Source organism: Rousettus aegyptiacus, unplaced genomic scaffold (genome assembly GCF_014176215.1).
Source record: "Rousettus aegyptiacus isolate mRouAeg1 unplaced genomic scaffold, mRouAeg1.p scaffold_m13_p_14, whole genome shotgun sequence".
Lineage (NCBI taxonomy): Eukaryota > Metazoa > Chordata > Mammalia > Chiroptera > Pteropodidae > Rousettus > Rousettus aegyptiacus.
In genome coordinates, this window is record NW_023416289.1 from 27,046,212 (window position 1) to 27,070,801 (window position 24,590).

General features: G+C 49.0%; 1 protein-coding gene across 1 annotated transcript in view; it reads left to right on the top strand.

Moving 5' to 3' along the window:
• The first annotated feature begins 10,480 nt into the window (after positions 1-10,480).
• CRISPLD2 (cysteine rich secretory protein LCCL domain containing 2) overlaps positions 10,481-24,590 on the top strand; it is a 62,705-nt gene continuing 48,595 nt past the window's right edge. Inside the window, exon 1 of the mRNA XM_016165937.2 lies at positions 10,481-10,621. The gene's annotated coding sequence lies outside the window, so the exon portion shown is untranslated. The remainder of the gene's footprint in view (positions 10,622-24,590) is intronic.

Below are 24,590 nucleotides of genomic sequence, written 5' to 3' on the forward strand. Positions count from 1 at the left end.
TAAAAAATAAAAAAATAAGGGATTGTAAGCTGACAAGGTCCTTGCAACCTGTGAGGTCAACCAAAGGTTGTCTCACCTTAAAAAAAAAACAATAGACTCCACCTCTTGATGATGAGATGAGCAACAAAGTCATATTCCAAAAGGTGAGGACGCAGGGAGGCAGGACTTATTGGGGGCCATTGTAATGAGTTACCACGTGGTCATTACTTTTTTGAAGAGACATTTTCAGCTTTGGCTTGGATTGAAAGCAAGACCCAGTGAGCAACGGACCCCAGTCATTCAACGGATGACAATGATCCAGAATGCACGCACACAGACAAAATCATTCTTGCATTGCCTCCCGATCAAAGCACTCGCTAAGAGTGGCACATCTCTGGGTCTCATGAATTCACTTCCTCACCCAGCCAATGACACCAGAAGGATTGTCTTCCATCAGGGGCCAGTATTGCCTATTTAACAGGAACATGGAAGCTACCCCATCATTCGGAAATAAGCATCTCAATTTATCTTGGTTTACTCAAGAAGGAAGACAGAGCCCCGGAATGTTCTATGTAAAAGATCGCTGGGTATGGGTATTAATGACTTCAGTTGTTGCCATTGTTGAGCAGTTTCTTGGGCATTGGAGATAATCGTCCAGTCAGTGAACATTTGGTGAGCACCTGCTGTGTGCCCAGGGCTGTGCTGTGAAAGCAAGTAGCTGATTGACCCTTCCCGTTCCTGGTATCTGTTGTTGCACAAGAAACCAACCTGAAATTTAGAACGACAGCAGTGGTTTATTTTGCTCATGTATCAGCTGGATCTAGAGGACCCATTCTGGATGGCGCACTCTCCATCATAACTGCAAGTTGGTGCCGGCTGCTGGCTCCTGTCCACATGGCAGCTGGGGCTTTCTCACTGTGTGGTGGCAGGCTTCCCAGAGCAAGTGTCCCAAGAGGGAGAAGTAGAAGCTGCCAGTTTCTTAAGGCCCAGCACAGCATCACTTCTGCCACATTCTTCGTCATGTAGTTCAGACTCCAGGGAATAGTGTCCTTTCAAAATTCGTGTCCACCTGGAACCTCTCACTATGACCTTATTTGGAAACAGGGTCTTGCAGATGTAAGCAGTTGAGATGTCATACTGAATCAGGGTGGCTCCTAATCCAACATGACTGGTGTCCTTACAAGGAGAGGAAGTAGGCACAGATCAGAAGCTAGAAGAGGCAGCAAGTATCCTCTTCTACAGGCTCCAGAGGGAGCATGGCACTGTTGACACCTTGATTTCAGACTGTGAGAGAACAAATTTCCATTGTGTTAGCCCTGGCCCTGCCCTCTAGTCCATGGTCATTTGTTTGGGCAGCCCTGGGGCACTAACGCCCAGCTTTCCAAACTTTGACAAATTATATTTACTTGATTGTTTTCTGGGTGGGGCTGAGTAGGGAGCCTGTCCCCAGGCAGTAATTATCAGGACAGTATTTATAGAAACAGGAGAGGTAACAACCTGGAGAACCAAGATGGAAGGGATGAGACTAAGAATTCTCACTGTAAAGTGGGTCTGTTATTATTCTAGCTTTACAGATGAAAGGACTGAGGGGCGGAGAGGTCAAGGTACTTGTCTAAGGTCTCAAGCCAGAAGGCAATGGAGCTTGAGATTAAGGCCCAACAGGAGATCTGGAAGCTGAGTGCCGAGGAGACGTGCGAGGGCCCCGCTCCTTCAGGAGTGGAGTGGGTGCTGTGATGCCCTTGCTGGGGGACAAAGGGGAGACCAGTTTCCGTTCTATCTGTACCCCACCTCCCCTGGGCTGGCGTGGAGGGGTCCAGCTCACATAAGGACCCAGCACACACCCTGGGGAACACCGCCACCAGTGGCAGAGACTTGGTCTCCTCCCAGGCTGACAGAAAGGTTTAGAGTCTTCTGGAAATGCCACACCCTGGGTGTGAAATCCAGGGTTCAGCCTCCTCTGGAAAGGCCTGATTGTCACCCTGGAAGAAAACAATCACCGTGGCAGTGTTTTCCAGAAGAGCTGAATTTTCTGAGAAATTCCCAGCCATGGTCCTCGGCGTTCTCTGGCTTGAACATCAGAGGCAGCAGAAACCCTGGTAATGGCAGGAATCCAGGCGTATTTCAGACATGGGTTTGGACTGTTTGGGGTTAATGATTTTAAAGCAGCATGAGCAAAAGAGTTCCTCATGAAATTGTGAAATAGAGTCTCCCCACTTTTGTAAAGATAGAATCATATTTCTATTTTGTTGTTTACCCCGAGGATGAAGAGGTGCCAGATGGATGATTCAAAGGAGTGAAAACTAAGAAACAATAACAACAAAAAAATACCCTTGTTCTAACAGTAGATCTATTTTCATTTTTAAACTAAGGATGTTATCAGGATTAGCTACTAGAAGGAATAAAGACCACACGCCTTTTCTCCCCACCTAAATAGGGACATAAATTTATTTATCTTTTATGTAAAAGAAGTTTGATGTAGGTAGTGGGAGTGATATAGAGACCTACAGTGTCAAGCCACCATTTATGGCTTCGGTTCCCAAGGCACCTCATGGTCCAAGATGGCTGCTGCACTCCAGCCATCATACTCATATTCCAGGCAGGAAGGCAAACCTCCCCTTTCCTTTAGGGGTTAGTTCCTTGAAGCCATACACAACTATTTCGTTCACTTTTCTTTGGCTAAAATGTAGTTCTCTGAACAGGAGAAGCCACAAGGCAGGCTGAGAAGTATCATTTTTTAGCTGACGACAATCTATTCAATTAGAAATCAAGACTCTTCCTGATTTAAGGGAAAAAAAAAGAGATTAGGTATCAGGAGGCAAATTGAGCAATTGTTGCTACTGCTGGGGAATTATGTAGCACTGAGATGGAGAACTGGGAGGTTGATATTGTTGTCCCAAGGTGGCCACAAACCATGTCACCCCAGGTATTGAATATTTGGCAATCTCATCACGTTTTATAAACTTTCCCTTGTCTGAAGAGGAAGGATTTGTAAGCATTCTCGGATATTGATTCTATTTCAAATGCTTCATAAATGCTCCCTCTCAAGTTCTGTGACAGCCAGTTCCCTGAATGTTCTAGCACTTTCCAAACAGGAATTTAATAGGATGCCCCCCTTCTGACCAGCTCATTGCCTTGACAGGTCTCCCTCACTAGCCAAAGCTCACAATTGGAACTTAGGGCTTGAATAGATTCAGAAGGAGAAAATGAGAAAAAGGAGGGACCTGCATCAGACCTATTAGTGATTAATGAACACAGCACAGAAATGTTCAAATCTCAGGTTTTAGAGGGTTCACACTCTCTAAACCTCTTGCTGTGAGATCCTAGGCAATTTATTTATGCACATGAACCTGTTTTCTTCTTGGTTTAATGGGGATGCTACAGATCCCACTTCACAGCATTGGTGTGAGGATGGAATGCAGGATTCATGTCAAGTACTTGACATGGACTATAGATGATGAACTTGGAGTTTCTAGTTCCCTCCTGTGAGCTCGGTGCTCACCTAGGTTCGCAGAGGAAGGGAGATGTTCTGCACGCTATGGGTGACCATCCTTTTTGGTGCCAGAAGCTTCCCCTAAAACATTCATTCCAGCTCCCCACCCCAGGCCACCCTCCCCACAGATGCCTCATGATCTGCCCAAAATGAAAGTCTTTCCTTTTGGGGACTCCCAGTTCTCTCCCTCCAGGTTAAAGTCTGCATTGCTTATCAGGCTTCACCGTACCCCCTCACCTTCCCACTATGATCTCTGCCTGCACGCACCAAGATTCGTGCCTCCAGGCTTTGCACACACTGCCCTCTTCCCAGAGAATATCTGACTTGTCTCCTGTTCCTCCTTCTAGATCCATCTGTCTTGGCCATTTCCCTGCCAGCCCAGCCTCTCTTCCCTCGACTCTGATCACAGAGTCCTGCTGCCCTGGCCACTAGGTGAGCCAGGGCAGTTGATCCTGAGGTCCCATCCCCCAGACACAGGTGTCTTACTTTGGATTCCCCCTCCTCCCCAAAGAAAGTCTGAGATGGGATGTGAGCACAAGTAGTGTTTTGTGGGGAGAGGATCCCAGGAAATACCAAGAGAAAGTGAGACAGGGGCAGGAAGGAGCCAATAACCAGTGGCCGTTGCACCAGCTGCCACTGTGGCCTCTGGAGCACAATCCCCTGGGGTCTCTGGGAGCCTGGGTAGTCCCACCTAAGTGTGAGGGAGCTGGGGTATCTGTCCTCTAGTCCTTATTAAATTATTGGTGGATGCTGCTCTGAGGGATATAATTCCATGTTGACTTTGACCTGGCATAGCGTGCCGTACCCAGAAAAAGCTCTGAGGCAAAGGAGTGCATGTGTTGGCAGTGGGGAGTCAGACTGGCATACACGATGGCCATCGGGCTTGTGGCCTGACCCAGGCCAATCGTGTCTTTCCCTGGGATTTTATTTCTCAATTTTCAGGCAGGTGGGAGGTGTTGGCCTGTTGGGTCACAGAGCTGGGCAGGGTTGAATTGTAGCTGCCAGTGGCCACCTTCTCTGCCTTGTGGAGTAATAGGCAGGAGCCAGGCAGAGCCCAGAGAGGAAGGGGGAGGTCAGGGTAGGAGAAGGAGGGAGATATGACCATCTTGTTTGAGGTCCTGGACCCAGGCGTGCCTGAAACCAGTTCCTCTCCTGGACTTCCCACTTACTGGAGTTGATACATTGCCTCTCTTCCTTCAGTCCAACCTGGTTACATTTCTGTAATGTGCAGAAAAAGAGTCCTGGTTAATGCTGGTCCTGCAGCTTGTCTGTGACACCTCAGTCCAGGCACCCGCCCTTTCCTGGGCTCCTTGGAACCCTCTAGATGCCTCTGTTATTGCACTTAGCACAGAAGACTGTATTGATTATTCACCTGGGGTCCCTCCATTGAAAGCCTTGTCTTATGTCTGCCTTATTCGTCTCTTTTTTTCCAGAATGCCTCATCCAAAGAAAGTCCTCAATAAATGTCATCAAAGAATAAAAAATGAACTCCAGCATTCATTTATTTTTAAAAATCTATTTATATTTTCTGCTTGTATTACTTCTTGTGGGGGACCTCGAGTTAGATAAATTTGCTATTCAATGTTGAATTAAGAATTCCTTTAATTCATACTAAACTACTTCTCTCAAACTTTAAGGGGATGCCCATCATATTCTGGGATTTGGTGTTCACTTTTCCTACATGAGTCATAGTTTTATATAGTTAAATAATCCCACAGCTAAGCTTCGGCTTTCCAAACTCTCCTTGTAAAAAGCCCTACTCTCTTTGGCTGTTTAGACTTTGTCAGTTCTTTCCTATTTTTCTCCTGTGCTTGTCAGTGTACTCCGTGGCATGTAGCAGATGCTCAACAAATATTCAATGGATAGATGAACGAATGCACAGGTATCCCAGGAGAATAGAATGACTCCTGGGTCCCTCTCACCAAACTTAAGGGACCTTGTCTTAGTTTGGGTTCCCAGGAGCAGACAGAGCCTGAGCTGAGGGTTTGAGGGCAGGCAGTATATTGGAGAGCGGCAAGGAAAAGAGAAAAGAGGTGGGTTAGTGATACGGGTTGGGGTAGAGCCTGGTAAAATGTGCATCATTAAGCCAGCCACCAGGTGGCCAACTAGAGAATCCTTCTGGAAAACACCTGCATTGGAAACATCCCAGCTAAGAGCACAAAATCTGAGTTATTTATCCCCTCATCTCTGATAGCCATTGTTAGCTGACGGCCCAGGGCATGTTAAATCCTAAGCATTTGGGGGCCACCATGCTCGTGGGCTGAGTGAGTTCTGACAGCCTAGGAGCAGCCCTCCACAGATGCAGGTATGACTGTTAAAGTCAAGAGTCAGAGTGGTGTGCATGGAAATGGTTGGGGCTTCTACGGACATGAGTGGGACATTGATAGAGTCTGCTTTAGGTAGAGTTCTTACCCCAAGATGCTGTCTCACTGAATCCTGTTTTGTTTTGTTTTTTTCCTTGCTGTATCCAGAGACCCTTGCTGTATCATCCCCACCTGTCTGACCTCTGGGTGTGTCCATGCAGCTCACAGTGCCTCACTGTCACCTTGACGTTGCCTGGCGATGTCCTCTTGGTCTCGTTTGATTGACCAGCGTTAGACATCTGTTCCAAGAGGGCCAATTAGATTCTCTTGTTAAGAAGTTAGAACTGGGAGATGCCTGGGCACAGCCTGAGCTGGTTCCTGAAACAAGGGAGAGGTGAACCCCCATGCTTGTGGGATGGCCATGTCCACAGGTTATGATAGGTGAGGCCTGTCTGTGGAAGGAGAAGGAAGGGACCCCTATACCGAGAGGAGGTAAATACACAGGAAGTACCTCCAGGATGCCTGACACCCTTCCAGGACCAATTCTAGTTCTTTGAGGGTCTTGACTCCACAATAACCCAGTTTTCTATCGAGAAGCCCCCTTCTCTGCTTATACCAACTTGAGTGCATTTCTGTTACTCACAACTTCAGTCCGTCAGGATCTTGTCTCAGATCTTCCCTCCAGCAGGGCCTTCACTTCCCCCAAAGAGTTGCCTGTCAATAGAAGATGCGGGACTCACCCTTGTACACTTCCTCTCCTACAAGTCAAGCGAATCCATCCCACTGAGATGCTGGAGGACCATACGACTGGCACCTGTTAATGCAGAAGTGTCACTATAAATCCTGTCCTTTTGGTTCCTCTTTCTAAGCCATGCACATCACGAAATGGTGCCCCCCTGTCTCCCTGACTCAAACTGTTAGTAGTATTTGATGCTAAATAGAGGCTCCGTGACATTCTACAGCTGCTGGATGGGTGTGTCAGGAACAAACGAGAGGCTGGAACTCCCTGGCCTTGGCTCTTGATGTCTAGTTCGAGAGACTCCAATGAAAATAACTGGTGAAGATGTTGGTGTGAGTTCAAGACCCATCAATCCTACGGCAACCATGCTGAGATAGGAAAGAAAGACCTTGATCTTCGCTTCGAATGATTAAACCTTCATTACTGCCTGGTGTGACCCCACCGTTCTGCACTCACATGTGTGGTCCTCCCATCAGCCCACTTTGGTTCCAAGAGAGCGAGTGGGCAGAGGGGCGGAACGTATTCAGGAAGCCATGGCCAGGCCTGCCTGTTCCTTTTTCTAGGTTGGGCTTCATTATGGTTCTTCAGGAGGACCTTTTCCTTTGTCTCAAACTCTCCATGACTTAACTTCTTCCTGGGTAGCAAACAGGACAATTCACTGGGTTTTCCGAGGATATCAATGGTCAGTCCCCTCCCAGGAAGACTCTTGGGTGCATCTTGGTCTTTTTCCATCCAGGACCTGCCAGGAGCACAAGTTGCCTATGACGTATAGTCTTATTCAAAGTCAAAAGTTAATTTTTGGAAATCGAAGATTACACAATGATGGAAAACATATCAAAATTAAAATTTTCTGTCTCTCTTTTTACTTTGTTGGTTCTATTAACAATAATCTTAACTAGTACTTGCTATGATCCAGGACCTGTTCTAATTAATTTCCATATATTAACCATTTAACATTTTAATGATGGCCCTGAGGGGGAAAGATGCCGCTATTATCACCCTCATTTTACAGATGGGGAGCTGAACATAAGGCTATCAGCTTGGAAAGCTGGGAGCCAGGATTGGAACCCAGACCACTGGTTCCAGACAATGGCACCAAGAAGCAGACTGTGGACTCAGTCTGCCCCTAGGGTGATCCAGCCTGGGAGGCAATTCTAACTCAGACAGGTTGGATCACTTGAACAAAGACACGCAGCTGGTGCTTGGTGGAATTAGGACCACCATCCGTCTAGATGCAAAGATGGTGCTCATGCCACTGGACTAACTTAGCCCCCTGTGAAGGATAAATTGTCTTTACTGAGTGCTTGGTGCCAGACACTGAGCTATTTGTCTGCAAATTCCTTGACATTCACATGTTGAAAAGTGTGCTCCATATCTTCTCTCCTTGACCCTAGGCAGATTCCTTGATGCAACCAAGAGTATTGCAGAGTAATGCTCTATGACTTCCGATGCTAGTCATAAAGGTCATGTACCTTCCTCCTGGTTCTCTTGGGAGACTTGCTCCTGGGAAAGTAAAAAGTCTGGCTGCCCTGAGTCTGCCTTCCCAGAAAGGCCACCTAGAGGCACTTCAGTCGACAGCTCCAGCTGAGCTCCCCGTGTGTGAGTGAACCAGCCTGGATGTCTAGCCCCATTGAGCCTTTGGATGTCTGCAGCCCCTGCCAATACCTGACTACGACCACATGAGAGGCCCCCACGGAGGAACCATCTTGGATTCCTGACCTACAAAATTATGAGCAAAATAGAATGGTTGTTTGAATCCTCTACTTTGGGGATAATTTGTTACGCAGCAGTAGTAACCATAACATCTCATTTGAGAAACGTCAGCCCAAATGGGCTATTAAAGAGAAATGAAATAGTTCCGAAATCCCCGACAGGTTCACACTGCAGCAAACTCAAACTCCCTAATTTCTTCAGGTCACCTGGTTTAGAGGCCAAGGTCATGGGGTCTGGTCCCAGACTGCCCGAGTTGGAGTCCTAACCCCACTATTCAATAACCAAGTGACCCTGGGCAAGTGCTTGTTTCCCTATCTATAAAACAAGGACAACAATAGCCCCTCCTCTCATTCAGTTGGGAGAGATTCATAGGGTGATGCGGGTGAAGGCCTGGGCACAGCACATGACACATGTAAGTGCTTGTTGAAAGTCAGCAAGTAGGGGTGGCCATGGTCAGATGCCAGGCAAGGAAGGCTCAGCAGGGCAGATGAGAAGCAGGAGGGCAGATGAGATCACCAAGAAAGAGGAAAGGAGAAACCGAAGGAGAGGAGGGTGTAAGGGCTTTGAAGGTTCTGTGGTGTGCAGGGTGCTGGGACAGTGGCTGCCAGGTCAGACAGGAGTTGGGAGCTGGGTACCTGAGAGGCATCTGTTAACAATGCAGGTCTTTTCTCTCTTTTTTCTCCCTTTGGGTTTGCTGTTTATCAAAGTGAGGACTGTTGTTTTGGAACAATTCGGTTCACCGCGGAATACTCCAATGCTTAGAACAGAGCCTGGCACATAGTAGGTGCTTAATAAGTATTGAATGAATGAATTTTGAGCTGAGAATGATGCTTCAAAAACTGAGAGAAGCAAGAAAAGTAAAAAAAAAGAAAAAAGAAAAAAGATAGCAGAGAACATCTACATTATTCTTTATCTGCATTTGAGCTATACCAAAATCTTAGTCAAGAGTTTTCTGGCTTTCTGAATCCATGTCCCATGTACCCTTCAAGTCACAGAGGGGTCCTCTTTCTTCACTCAGTTGCTCTCCATCTTTGTTTCCCTGTATACTCTGACCTGTCTGGGTACCCCAGACTCTCAGATCCCTAAAGGAGTTTTATCCCTTAGGGAGTTTTTGCCTATTCATCTGCTGCATAGCACAGAGGCTGGTGCAGAGTGACTCAGTGGGAGTGTGTGGGAGGAGTGAGTGATAAATGAGCTGACTCCAGGGTCTTCATACAGTATAAGGACAGTTTCTTCCTATGTGTGTGGGCACACAGTGAGTCCATACTACGTGACTGAGTGGGGAACCCAGGGAGTCTATTTATCTCCTCCAGCCTCGATTTCTTCACCTTTCAATAAGGGCCTTGGGATTACATATTTCAAAGGCAATTTCTTCTGGCTCTAAATTGATTTGTATATATACCTGCACAGGTTAATTTGCTAAATGCCCACGGGCAAAATGTCTTAAGAGCAAAGTTTGAACCTGTGCTGCCTCTCACTAGCTATAGGACTTGGAACACTCTTCTCTAGGCCTCAGTTGCCCAATCTGTGAAATGGATCATTTCTACCTCACTGGACTCCTGTGAACACGTATTGAAATAATGAAGATAAAGGCACTTAGCCTGGACGGCAGTTTTACTGCCATCATCCAGTGTCATCTCTTAGTCTTCGTTTCTTCATCTGCAAATTGAGAGTAGTGTGTGTGTGTGTGTGTGTGTGTGTGTGTGTGTGTGTGTGTGTGTGTGTGTGTGTGTGTCAGGGTGGCATGAGTGGAGTTTTCTACCCTTGTGTAGACCATGGGAATAAATTTAGCTAGTGTGTATTCTACGCCACAGTTTATGGAGCCCACGCCCGTCCCAATCCCAGGAGGTCGCCTCCTTATTCCCATTTTCCAGCTGAGTCGCAGAGAGATGGGATTTGGTAAATTTGCAAACCCCTATTTGGAAAGTGCTTGGCACCACGCGGGGTGCATAGTAAGCGCTCAAAGGAACTGATATTTTTATGGTCACTGTAAGGAAACTGAGCACGTCCTCTTCTCAAACCTATTCTTAAGATGTGGGTCTTCCTGGCCCTCCTCGTGTTGCCCCCCCAGACACCAGGCGCCCCTGCGTCCCCCGGCTCGGGGCTCACAGGGCGGGACGGGGGCGGGGCCGGAGGGGCGGAGCAGGACCGTGGCCCGCGACTGCGCGGCCCTATCAGCGTTACCGGCCTCTGGGGGGCGTGGCCTCCGGGCTCATAAAGAGGCAGCGCGCTGGCCCGGGAGATCCACTGCTTCCCTCCACTGGAGCATAGTAGGTGCTTGATAAGTGTCCTGTGTTCCTCGACCTTCCCGCTGTGCACACAGCCGCGCTGCCACCACCACCACCACCGCCGCCGCGGGAGAGACGCCGACGACCTGGTGATTGGAGCCCTGCGGAGGTAAGTGTGCCTTGGATTTCTTTACTCTCTGTGAGTTGCAGTCCACTCACTTAATCTCTGAGGAGCTGAAGTAATCAGAGCGAATGCCGACTCTTATGATTTACTGTGGACACCAAGGTGAGCGCGCCTACTGCATCGCAGAGCCAGGCTCAGCTGCATGCAGTTTCACAGAAGGAGAAACTGAGGCTCAGCGAGGGCAAGTCGGTCGCTCAAGACCACAGCCAGGACGGGAGGCAGCCGGCATTCAAAGCTGGTCTGAATTGCAGATCCGCGTTCTTGGAGACCGGGTGCCCTTACCTTCCTTGTGCAATTCGCTAGCATCTGTTGCCTTTCTGTGTATACAGCGGGCATCAATAAATGGAAAGCTGTTGGTGTGGATGTGGCAGGAGTTCGAATGTGTCTACCCACGTGTGGATGGCCAGGTGTGATACTAACAGCCTGTGCATTCTGCTCGCAGTTTCTAGGACCACACCCCTTTATGTTTCATTTTCAACGAAGCTAACTGCAAGGTAGCCTACATCTTCCCGTATTTTAATGAAGACAGTGGGGGTTAGAGAGGTGAAGAGAGTTGTCCAGGCAGAGCTGGGGCTGGAACCCAAGTCTGCCTCTAAAGCTCCAGATGGCTGTGGATGTGTCCAGGTATGGGGCATGTTACAGTTCCTGCAGGTTCAGAAACACATTTCTGGGCACCTTCAGCCAGAGTGGGCATCTATATAAACTTCTTGTGTGGGAAGAATTGTGCTGGGAGCTGAGGGCTTGGCTCTGCAGTCCTGAGTAGATAGGCTTCCCTAGATGGACAGAGCCAGGGCCAGTCCCTTGCCGAGGGCTGGGCTGGTGGACAAGCCAGAAAGGGCTTAGCTGATGCCTGCTGATCAAAGTCTAACTTGAATTGGGCATCTTTTAGCCAAAAGATAAGTTGATACTCTGGTAGTGAGAAGCAGCTGGGGGACTGTGCAAATGCCTAGCTTGCTTTGCACCAAGAATGGGTTTGGTGAGTTTCCACTTTGAGCATTTGGACCCCTTGTTCTGGCAGAATAGGGTGAGCCTACCTTTCCCATCTGGGTCAGGTCATCTAGGATCCAGAGTCTGAAAAGTGAGAGACTAAGGTCTTGCAGAACAAGATGAGGGGCAGAACCCCTTCCCCAAATAGACTGAGAGGGGACCTCCCAGGACTCTTTGTGTTTTGTGCACTTGATTTTCTGCTTCTGCCTCTGATCTGGCTGTTTCCACATGGGGGAAGAGCAGAAGGTGTGGGAGCTGTGTTGCTGGTGTGGCAGATATGAGGTCCTGTGCTATGCACCTTGCTTGCATTATCATCCCTGCAACATACCCAGGCATCAGGCCTCTTAATCCCCATTTCACAGATGAGAAAACCAAGGCTCAAAGAGGTGAAGTGCATGCCCAAGGTGCCCTAACTGGTATGCTATGCTGTCAGCCCCAGGCCTGTCTGGCTGTAGACCCTACACTCTTAACCACTGGGTCCTGCCTCCCTAGACAGTTTTAAGACAGTTTTTAGTCCAACCACTAACTCTACGTCTGGGCCTGACCTTCACACAAGGTGTAGTTTTGTCTGAGAGGGGCTCCAGGTAAAACAGCTGTCAGCAGAGTTGAGCTCAAGCCCCAAGTCTCCAACAATGCTCCATAGGAGGAGAATGAAAAGGGTCATTTTGATTCTTATAGAGTCTCTTAAGATATAGAGATAGGAATGGCGATGATACCATTTGTAATCATACCAGCTGCTGATATTTATCCAGCATTTACTATGGGCCAACCCTGCCCAGTGGATGATCTCACTGACTTCTTTATGAGGTGGGCACTGGCCCGTCCTTTTTACAAGGAGGAAATTGAGACTTGGAATGATGAAGGCATGTATCCAGCATGACACAGCCAGGGCAGGGGGAGCTGCCATCCTGGCTGGGCCCTGCTGCAGAGTCTGGAAGAAGGTGCTCATCTAATGGCAAGCCTCATGACTGTCACAGCAGAGCATGCTGCTAGTCAAGGCTTCTCATACCACATGGGATCTAGGTGCCTGGCCTGCGTTAGGGGTAGGGCTAGAGAGTGGATGCACTGACGAGAGCGCTTGGGCTCCTTTTGCCAACAGGCACTGGTATCCGTGCAGAGAGCCCTGCCTCAGTACCCAGGTCAGTACTGGCTCCCTCGGTACCCAGGTCGGTACTGGCTCCCAAAGTCCCGCTTCTGGACTGGAGAGGAGAGCTGGGTGGATGGGGGAGGGCCTGGAACCTCCGCAGAAGAGCATGGGGCCTCCGAGAGCCCCACATTTCGTTTCTCCCTCAAAGACCCAGAAAAGCTATTTGGGCTTCAGTCAGTTTCGTTTGAAACTTTTCAAGGCAAGACCCCCAACACTGACCTCTTTAGCCTTGAGGGAGCCGAAACATTTCTTTCCTCTGTCACCAGTGTAATTTACTATGTATGGGAGGTGCCTCTGTGTCTGCTTGCTCCCAACCTAGGAGGCTTTTTTTTTTTTTTTTTTTTTTGCAAACTCACTGGTTTTTGATCAGTCCCATATGTGCAAACCCAGCATCATTCAAAGGGGCTGATGGCTTGTCAAGAAAGGAAATTACAACACAAGCATCATTTCATTTCAGCTTCAGTTCATTGTGCTGCATAGATTTTTAGACTTTCATGGAGTGGGGATCCGGAACCCCTCATAAAGTCCTAAAGGGAGCTCACTCTGTTCTGGGACCGGGCAGATCCAGGTGGTGTTTGGTAGGGCCAGCCATCATGCCCTTTTTTCTTTTCTTATTTCCTTGATTAAAAAAAAAAAAAAAAAAGGTTTCATTGTGGCAAAATATGCATACACATAAGATTTACCATTTTAACACCATTTTAAAGTACACAGGTCAGTGGCATTTAGTACATTCACATTGTCGTGCAAACATCACCACTCTCTAATTCCAGAGCATTTTTATCATCCCAAAAGGAGACCCCATAGCCATGATTTAGCAGTCACTCCCCTTTCTCTCCTCCTTAGCCTCTGGCAACTACTAATCTACCTTCTGTCTCTATAGATTTACTATTCTGGTTATTTCATATAAATTGAATCATATCGTATATGGCCTTCTGTGTCTGGCTTCTTTCGCTTAGCATGTTTTCAGGGTCCATGTTATAATGTGTATCTGTGCTTCATTCCTTTTTATGGCTGAGTCATATTCCACTGTACGGTTAGACCACATTTCATTTACCCATTTTTCCAGTGGTAGAAGTTTGTGATATTTCTGCATTTTGGCTATTGTGAACAATGCTGCTATTAACATTTGTGTGCACGTTTTTGTTTAAACACCTGTTTTCAATTGTTTTGAGTCTACACCCAGGAGTGGAATTGCCAGGTCACGTGGTAACTTTATGTTTAACTTATTGAAGAACTGTGTTCTCTTTTCTTGACTTCCTTCTTAAAGAAGCATCAACTCATGTCATCTCGTTCCTGAATGGGTCAAGGCCCTCTGGCACGGGTGTGGGGAAATTTGGCATTCGGGTGTTTTGGGGAGGTATGGACATTCTTCCCAGTGTCACAGCAGCAGCTGGCAGAGAATCCTGTCTGAGACGCTGCCCAGGGGAAACTCTGCTCTATACTTCAGGCTGTGCAATTGTGGGCACTCACAGACAGACACCCCCTCTTCAAGGCTGTCAGGACGGTTTTTTGCGGTCCAGCCCAAGGGAGATATTTCTTCTTTGATTGTCTCAAGTGCTACATCAGCTTAGGCAGAAATCACAGATTTAGCAAAAAAAGAAGAGGATTACACAACTTCTGGACCATCATTGAAAAAACATTATGAATTTTGAAATCCCACATGTTCAACCCAAATTTCTAGATGTGTCCCATTGTGAGTGCAGAATGGCAATATCCTAGCAGGAAAAGAATGGAGCTTCAATTTTGCTTACAGTCAAGTGGTTCTGGAATTGGCCCCACCCTGAAGTTCTTTTAGATTGGTAAAAACCCACCAAGATCTCTCTAGGAGTGGGAGCTGGCATCCAGCTGGCGTTGCTGAGACTGACTTGATAAGAGCCTGAGAGACTGTTCATGTGCAATGGCCAGGACCTGGGAAGCTGCCTGGCACCCTTGGAGAAAGGCAAGAAGTTCCTGTGGCTGGAGTTTAAGGGTCAGGTTCAAGGCAGCGAGTGTCTGCCCTTGGGTGGGGTGAGATGTACTGTTCGGATTCCCTGCTGTGGGCTGCAGGGCATAGTAGTGTAACAAGGTGGCATTTTCACTTGAGAACAGATCACTATGGAGTGAGCAATGTCCCGCAAAGTGTGGAGACTCCATCTTTACTGGTCCCCAAGGTGACTGAGCAGGTGCACGGACCCAGCCGCAAAGCCCACCAATCCAGGAGCTGTTCTTTCAACTCTCTGGCTGACTTCCTCCTGCTCATGGCAAGGTGAACATCTCAGGTGGTGCCTTCTGTCCCTAAGGTCCGCCCCCACCCCCATCTCCCTTTTACAACAAAGAGAGCGCTCTCTACAACAAAGCCTCTGACCGGTATCAGCCGGGAGGTCCTCACTTTGTTTTGTTTTCCTGGTATTTGATTTTGCTCCTGCTTCTCTTCAAGGCAGACTTGATCAGATTCTTCACAAATGGTGGTGGTAGAAAGTTACCTTTGATAAGTAAATTTGTTTGAACCCTCAAAGCAGGTCGACTTGAATAAAAATACAAAATATGTACAGGTAGATGATAGGAAGTTGGACAAGCTTGGGAAGGGGTATGCCAAAGTTTGGAGTTTGGGAAACACTGGATTAAGGTGGGACGTGAGGAGATTCAAGAGGCCATTATAATCTGGAGGAGCGGTTCTCAAAGTAGGGTCCCAGTCAAAATTAGGGGAACTACACCTGCACCTGGGGACTCGATAGAAATGCAGATTCTCAGGGCCTGCCCCAGCCCTTCTGAGTCAAAACCTCTAGGGTTTGGGCCAGCAATCTGTGTTTTAAGGAGACTTCCAGCACTTTCTGTTACAGGCTCAAAAGTGAGACCCCTGCCCTCGAAAGCTGGTGATGACTTGCCCTGGGGCCTGGCACAAACATGGTGGGGGGCTGGCTAGTGGAGGTAGATGTGGAGCTGTGTGGAAGGTTCTGTTTATGGGTCTAGTGTGACCAGAGAGTAGTCGTGTGGCAAGAATGGAGTGGCTTGGAACAAAAATGACCACCTCGGTCCGGAGTCAAGAGGCCCCATTAGAACACGTTGTGGCATATCTAGAAGCCTTTCTTCCGGAAGAATGCTCAGCTCGTTGGCACTCATTGCCCTGGAGCCTGAGCAAGTGTCCCGAGGAGTCCAGCATCTCCCTTCAGAACACATTTAGTGCCCCAGTAAGCCCAGGAGCTGGCAAAGGACATCTATTTATAAGCCTGAAACGTCCCCTCTGAAAGAATGAGTTGTTTCCATGACAACATTTAAAATATATCAGTATATATGTGTATTATCTGCTGCCATCACCACTCTCCCTTCCTGCCCCAAACCAGCTCCCAACACAGCCAGTCTGTTCTCATGGGGAGAAGCACCCGCTGCTGAAAACACTGTTTATTCCCGGGAACCTTCAAGGCCCAGGCTTTACTGGGACTGGAGATATTTTCAGCTTTGGCATCACTGGACAAAGTGCCCTCTCAGAGGTGGGATGAACTGGGCCCTGTCTGGGAGAGTTGCTGTCTGTTCCAAGTGGGAGGCCCCAGCCAGCCACAGGGCTTTATCTGGGCTCCGACTCGTAAGTTCACTTTGAAAAGCTGTCAGAGACCAGGCTCCAGACTTGTCTCAGCTCTGAGACTCCAGGAGGGGTAAGGGTGGGGAACCCTTGAGGATTTTTGCTTGTGTAATGGTGTTCCCCTTGCAGCCACGCATGCTTCTCTTGGTCCATTCTTGAAACAGAAGCCAGAGTGATTTCAAAATTTTGAAAAAATTTTTTAGTTAAGTTTAACATACTGGAGAGGACTGCACATTCATTTGTATACTGGCAGGTGAATTTTCACAAAGTACACATGTGCACGCTAGGGCCCCAGATCAAGCTGCACGGCGTGACCAGCCCCCCTGGGCCCCCTCCTCTTCCCCCTTTCCCCATGGATACTGTTCCTGCCGCCTGGAGTTCCCATTCCTTGAGATCTCGGTGGGACCCCATTGTCCACACCGACCAGAGTTGCCCCTGCTCCAGCCTCTGCTCGATTTCCCCATCCATTCCCGGGGCTGCTTTCCTCAAGCCTTTTGTCTTCATCTAGTTGCTGCTCTGTCTCCTCCCCTTCCCGAGGGTGGACTGTCTTGTTCCATTACATAGCCCAAGGACTCCGTGGCCACCCGAAGGTTTGCCCGGCGATTTTCATCTGCAAAGCAGTGTGGAGATTCCATAGCCTGGCGCTACAGAATTCTTGAGCTCATGTCTTTGAGCTTGGTTCAAAACCAGCAGCCGTGACTCATCCTGGCAAATACCACCCCGTACTGATGAATCGTGCATTTCAGGCAGGAGGCCGGTCCAGGTACTGCCAGCCCTGAAGCGTGGAGCAGAAATTGATCTGGGGTACCTGAATTCACGCAGGAGGACAAGGGGAAGAGACAGTCATTAAACACCTCTAGGTCCCAGGACTCTGCTACTGGGCCCTTTAGAACCAGTAGTTTTGTAACCTTCATGCCCTCACTCCTCCAGTCCTGGGAGAAATTCAGGGCTTCATTGTGCCCCTGGAGAACTGGAGACACTGAGAGGCTGAGGGACCTTTCGGGCAGCTCTACGTGGTGGAGTCACGATTTGAATCCAGGTCTGACCCAACATCCACGCTTTTCCACACCGCCTTCTGGCAGTTCGTGGTGTCTTGTCCTTCGGAGATGGCAATTTTCTGCTGTTTATTTAAGGCTTTGCTGAAAGCTTCGTTCCTAAGGGAACACCCACACATCTATGAGAAAAGAGAGGGAGGACCCCAGGAGTTATGTGCTGGGTATTTTAAGATCATATTAATTTATTATCCAGTCACTTCAGAGTGGCTTCTTTTATATTCTCTCTTGGCTTGCACTGAATGCACCTGGCTTATAGTGCTTTTTTCTGCACTAAGGAGATTGTTTGTTGACTGACTTTTCTTCTCTTTTTGCTTAGAATTTTATGTATTTTCTGTGTAGTATTCAAAAAGTCAAATGTGTTTTAAATATTATACTTGTTCAATTAAGCACCCAGACATATCATCCCATATATCCTATAAGGACAGGAGGAAAGAAGGTGCCTGTGGGGCGGGTGTTTCTCTTAAGCTGAGCGAACTACTGGCCTTCTATCCTTGGTTGTGGGGAACTGGGGTGCCTGTTTCCTCCCCATGCAGCCACAGTCCTGTGGAGAAGAGTTTAAGGATGACCAGTGAGATCCTTTGCCACTCCCACCCCGGGGTGTCTGGTAGTGACCCAGACACTCTTCCGAGAGGTCCTGCCCAGTCCTGGGACCTGCCCGAGACACGGCCTGCCGTGTGTCCTCCTTCCTCCCAGCCGCCACTTCATTCCTGGACTTTCTGGGTGATTTGTGGGTACGCCTCTGATCTGTGCTTGGCCTCACTCACACGTCAAGTTCTCCTTTGTGCTTCTGAGGAAGAACAGAGCCTGGGGCAGCCCGGCCTTTGGGGTTAGCTCCTGTCCTGTGGGCAGGATGTTTCACTGAATGAGTCTGGCTGACATGGGGCCAGAGGTCAGAACTGCCGTGACATTTTGGGGAGCCAGAATGAGCAAGCAGACGGAGTGTAACAGATGCATCGGCACCGTCCACAGGCTTTCGGTGTGACCTCAGACAAGTTGCTTATCTGCTTTGAGCCTCAGTCTCCTCATCTATACCATAGGTCTAATAATCGCAGTGACCCCATCAACCTGTGGAGAAGATGAATGTGAGATGCTGGGAGCAGAGACCCCGGCAGACTATCTGCTGCTTCATCTGTACTCACCACACGTTGGCCAGATTATTGGGGATGACTGTTGAGCAGTGAACCTGTGCTGGGGTTTGCAGTTGAACAAGGCCCAGTGCCAGCCCGTGGTGTGCTGGGGGCAGCTCGTACTGGCTCGTGAGAGCCAATAGTTGAAGTTTCAGAAAGGTTGTGAGCCAGTTAAACAGATCCATCACTAAATGTTAAATCATATAAGCTTACGATTAAGTAAGTCATTTAAAATGAAGGTAATAAATACTCAACACTTACCGCATCCTGATTTTTTACTACACCTTACTATTATCTCTGTTGTTGAGGTTACTGATGTCTGACATATCCATGCGATGGAAAGACCGCATAGTGGTGTGTTAGCTTGAGCCTTCCAGGAGCTCCACGTTCAGCACCGCATGTTGTTTGCTTGAAATTGATCGTGGCGGGAGTATTTATACCCGGGCAGTCGGCAAACACTACAGAAAAGGGTGGTTTTTTGTTTTTGTTTTGTTTTGTTTTGTTTTGTCGAGTGCCAGTTGCTAAACGTTTACCAGCACACCATTTGTTTCGGCCCTCAAGAAGCTCATAGTCCAGCCGACAAGGCAAATAGTATGAACAGGTGCAACACGGGTGGTAAGGTCTAGGACACCCAGGGGCCAGTTCACTCAGCTAAGACCGAGCCCTGGAAGGAGACGGAGTCCCGTGGTGGTCGCGGCACCTGAGCTGGGTCCTCGTCAGTAGCGTGAATCACCTCGTACATTTGTATGGACGGTCCCTGGGCAGATGGTCAGCATTCACGCTCCAGACCTGATTTATGACATCTTGGTATCTGCTTCTCCAGAAGGTGGGGAAAAGTGGCCGTGGCTCGAGGCACATGCTGAGTAAAGTGTGTTTCAAATTTAGGGGAGGGTTAAGCATTAGATATTAAATAGGGTTTTTTAAAAACTCGATTTTGTCTCATGCCTGAGATGGGGCTTTGAAACAATATGGTAAAGAGAGAAGAGTTTTCTTCACTGCATTCCCCATTATTGATGCCAGCTCTCTAAGAGTCCCTTCAGACACCACGTCTGTGGGACACGGAGCAGCGGCATCATTAATTATAATAGTTGACACTTGGTTGTACACTACACAGCTAACATGGTCATGTTATAATACTCACGTTCATTCTCTCCCTCGTTCCTTGCCCCATAGTTCACCCCTGGACGACAACCTGCCTGCCTCTGGCCTAGGCCAGGCACATTAATCTCTGCTCCTCCTGAAGACTCAGCCGAAAAGTCACTGTCCTTCAGAAGCCTCTTGGAGCTTAATCAAGCCCTCAGACCCACTGGTCTTGTTCGCTGGTGAATTGCCAATGTCTGACAAGCCCTATAATTCCCCTCTACCTTAAAGATGTGGACAATGGGGCCCGGAGAAACTACATGCCATGTCCAAGGCCACACAGCTAGTGAGGGGCAGTATCAGGAAGCGAACCCAGGTCTTTGGTCTCCAAGAGCCGAATCTACGTGCAATAACGAAGAAGCCAACATCATGTGAACATGTAAGCATAGTCCTTATATAGCTTTACTGATCTTGGGAGGAGGAGAAGAGCCGCCCATTCATTCCACAAATATTTATTGAACATCAACTTGGCAGACATTGGCTATTCAGCAGTGAATGGGTCCGACAGGTCTGCAGGCATGATTAAGCAGTTGAGTCTTAAGTGAGGAACAGGAATTAATCTGCCCAGCCTGGGCCAGGGGAGGGGGCAGGTTGGGGTCATGGGATGAGCTGTGGGAACAGTGTGTGCGAAAGCAGAGAGCTTGGCACAGCCTCAGAGCTGACGGCTGACAGACTCAGTCCTGAGATTCATCTTTTTGGCAGACTTTCCTAAACACAGGCAAAGGCAGCCGGGCGAGATGACGCATCGAATTTAAACCAAGTTCCCTTTCTCTCGCTTGCTCCTACGAGTTGAGTTTGGTGGTGGCATCGCCCAGGAGGTGACCATCAAGGAGACACCTTGCTAGATTGGGAACACGAGGACCCGCTGAACACCTAGGTGTAATACTCATATTCCCCCACAGAGCCGTGGCCAGGGCAGAGGGGGCTGATAATACAGCAGCGGAAGTTCCCCAAGCTTTCTGAAAGTTAGATTTCAAGTCTTGGTTCCACTAGCTGCACAGCCTCACAAATATCAGGCAGTGTCTCCTGGACTCAGTTTTATTTTCTGTAAAATGGGGCTGAAAGCAGCCATCTCCCTGGCAGAGCCCAAATGCCTCTGAAAGCCCTGGGCCACGCTGCAGGAATCTGACTCCCGTGACTTTCATTCACCAGACTCGGGTCTCCCTGTTGACCCCTGGGACCTGAAAGCCTTGTTGGTCCCTCCGTGTCTCCCCAGTGGCCTGCTGTCTGCTACGTTCCCATGAGACCTTGGCACCTCATGGGTTTGGTTTCACAGCTACAGCAAAGGAGAACCAGACCTTGCAGAGAGCTCTTCTGCTGTAACGTGGAGTTTCAGGCTGTTGGTAAGACGCCAGGGATGACAGAGAGCTGAGGGGGCACCTCTAGAAAATGCCTTCGGGGATACCTGGCCCTCAAACCACTTTGGGAACTGAAGAGAACCGGGTGGTGCAAAAGTGCAAAGGCAAATAGTATGGGCCTCACTCTCTGGGTACCGATGTATGAGCTCCTCCAGGACATGAGGAAGATAACCAGGACCCTGCAGCAGCTGGTGAGCGCTCTGCAGAGAGCAGTCATCCGTGCTAGGGGTCAGAGGTCAGCTGGTCACATCTGAGCCAAAGGCACACTGGCAGATGGAGACCGAGGGGGTGCCAAGCCCGATGACGGGGGCGCGCTTTGGTGAAATGTCGCCATGATGTAAAGGTTTCACTGCCCTTTGGGGTGACACATTGGTGCCTTCTCATCAACAGAGCCACTGTCTGACCCGGGAGGCTGTTACTTCAGCTCTGCCGAGCCCGGTAGTCTGCCCAGGAGACAGAGAAAGGTGACAGAACTGTAGAGGGAGATGAGGCTACTGGTGGGGGCCCCTCCCCTGCATGGGTGGTGACGGGAAGTCCATAAGGAAGCCCACTCCTGGGGAGGGCAGGGTGGCAGCCAGAAAGGGCTCTGAGGTCAGATGGAGCTGTGTTCCAACCCTGGGTTTTCTACTGGCCAGTCGTATGACCTTGGGTGGGTTCTTTAAACCCCAGAGGCCTCACTCTCCTCCTCTGTAAAATGGGGTAGTGGACCCCAAACCGCTGGGTCCTTGGGAGGTGAGCTGAGAAATGAAGTAACTGGCGCACGGAGCTCTCCCTCGGCGTAAGCCCTTCGCCAGCTCCACTGCGGGGAGCATGTGAGCGTCATTGTCTCATTTGAAAAAAAGAGTTGTTTTCAATTGTAAGTGGAAAAGGGACTTAAGTGCTTTGGCCCTGAGTTCTGATTGCGTTGTTTGGGCAGAGGCTGAATGGTCAGCACAGGCCGATGGTGTTGGCATTGAACGTGAAGTGGGCCTCAGCCGGCGGGCTTGTTGCTTTCGCAGTTAGCACCAACTGTCGCTGCCAGCTTCCAGCTGGATCCTTGCCTCGGCCTCCTAATTTGCCTCTGTTCCCTTCTTGCCTTCTTCTATATAGTAGCCAATGAGATATTTGGATCATGATCCTGTTTATCCACTTATCTGATGCACGTATCAGTTTGCTCGGGCTGCCATAACCAGGGACCACAGACTGAGTGGCTTAAAGAACAGACTATTGCCTCACAGTTCTGGAGGCTGGAAGCCTGAGGTCGAGGCGTCGGTAGGGCTGGTTTCTTCTGAGCCTCTCTCCTTGGCGTGTAGACAGACATCTTCTCCCTGTGTCTTCACATAGTCTTGCTTTATGCATGTCTATGTCCCAATCTCTTCTCGTAAGGACACCAGTTATATTGGATTAGAGCTCACTGATGACTTAATTTAACTTTAGCACATTTATGAAGGCCCAGTCTCCAAATACAGTCACATTCTGAGGTGCTAGGGGCTTCAACATGTGAATCTGTGAGGCACGCAACCTGGCCCAGAACCCCTTGCGCCAGCACTGGTCTGACCCTGGGAATGCAGACACGTGTGAGATGCCAGCCCTGTCACACCACAATTCTGCTTAAATCTTCAGTGTTCTCTTGCAACCCAAACTTAGCAGGAGCCTCGAGAGCTGGGCCTTGCCCCTCCAGAGCCCCTGAGCTCCTGGCCCGAATCACTTTCAGAACCACCAGTGTACTGGACATGCCGCCCAGCGTGGTGCCACAAATGGCCAGTGACTGGCGCAGAGCAGAGAAGGCACTTGGAGACACCCCTCCTCGCCTCTCTTTTTGCTGTGTTTCCTTCCAGTGAGAGGGTTCCAGGAAACTGCATGGTTCTCCTGACTCTGAGGCGCCACCGAGACTTTATCGGTTCTCTTTGCGACCTTGGAGGGGAGGACCAGCCTACAGGTCCTGGAGTGCCGGAGACCCTTTCCCGCTCGCTGCGAGGTGGCTTGTTGAGTCTCTTGGAGTAAGGCCACAGTCGTTCAGGGGAACGTGCCAGAAGGATGCTCTTGGAACCGCAGTTGTTTCTTCGCCTTCCACGCTTTGGCATTTTGCTTTGTGTTATTAATTAAGACATATTTTTAAAAAATAGACAAGTCCAGAGGATAGTATGCTTACCACCGAGGTCTGGCCCTGGTAGTGATTACCTCGAAGTTCCTGCCATTTCAGCCTGTTCACTTAAAGTGAGCAGAGGTTGCACTTCTGTATTTACTTGAGATTTTAAAGTAGAAATAACATATGAAAGATGAAATCCCTCACATTCTTCTTCCCAGTTCCGTTACCTTCACCCTGGAGTCAACCACCGCCATGAACTTGGTCTGATTCAGTCCTGGTTTTATAATACAAACACACACCCCATATACATATATGTACACGAACAATCAGACATGTGTATATATGTGTAAATATACTTCTATGTGTATTTTATATATATACATATAATAGACATATACATGTATATCAAAAACTATGATTTGTATGTTTTAGAATTTACATAGTGCAATTAGCAAAACATTCTACAACTTGCTTTTTTAACCTAACATGCTATTTGAATTTTATTTATGCTGACACTCACATACCTCTAGTGTATTCCTTTTACCTGCTATATAATATTCCACCCCTGACTACTCCACAGTTTAATTACTGGTAACCCCTACTGGTAGCCAATTGAATTGTGCCCATTGGAAACTTAAACCAAATCCAGGTTTTTAGTCTAGTTGAGTCATATTAGCAATTTACTTTCTGTGTCTTTGGGGGTGCCCTGTCCCTCAAGTTACTTAAGCGTAGAGTAAAGAAAATCGAGTATTGTCATGACACCGGAGTGGACACTTAATGATGTCAGTCCCCGTTCTCGTTTCGTCTCGCATCTCCATCCAGCGTCAGTGTGTTTTGGCATCTCTTTCGGCCTGGCCTTCTGCAGCTGGGAAATGTTCATATATGGTGGCGTGACTAACCTGAGAGAGAGGTCGGGGGCCCCGAGAGATTCCGCGTTACTGGTTTGATGCCCAGTGAGACGGGTGAGCACGCAGAAGTCCTCCTTGCTGTCCCTGGGGCTGTGCCCCAAAGGGAACTCCTTAGGAGAGAGGCCGCATGTGGCCCACGCCAAAGAGAGCCAGGCCTCCCCTCTGGATGGCGGTTATTTTTATCGGCAGCGTAGACTCGGTCAGCACTCTGGAGAGTTTCCAGAGCTGTAGATGGGAACCGCCACGTTCCCATAGCTCCACTGCTCCGCTCTGCCTCCTGGGATTCCCGGCCCGTCGCCTCCCTGTCCCACTCTGCGTCTTGCCCCTGAGGTTGTCCTCGTCTGCTGCTGTCTTTCAGTCCCCACCAGGCCACTGGTGAGCGCCTGGTTATTGTTAGAGTGGGCGAGGACCAGAGGAGCCTTGTTGAAAGGACTGAGCCTCTCGGGGTTCCGGCGGGTCAGCGTCCAGGCGTGACTGCCTCTGTCCCCGCCCAGGGAGTCCCTCCTCCAGCTCCCTGTGCTGTCTTAAGTCTGTTGGCCTGTGGCTGTGGCTTTCCTCGCCTGTCGCTCCAGCCTGACAGTGGAGCTCCTTAAGGCCAGGGAGAGAGT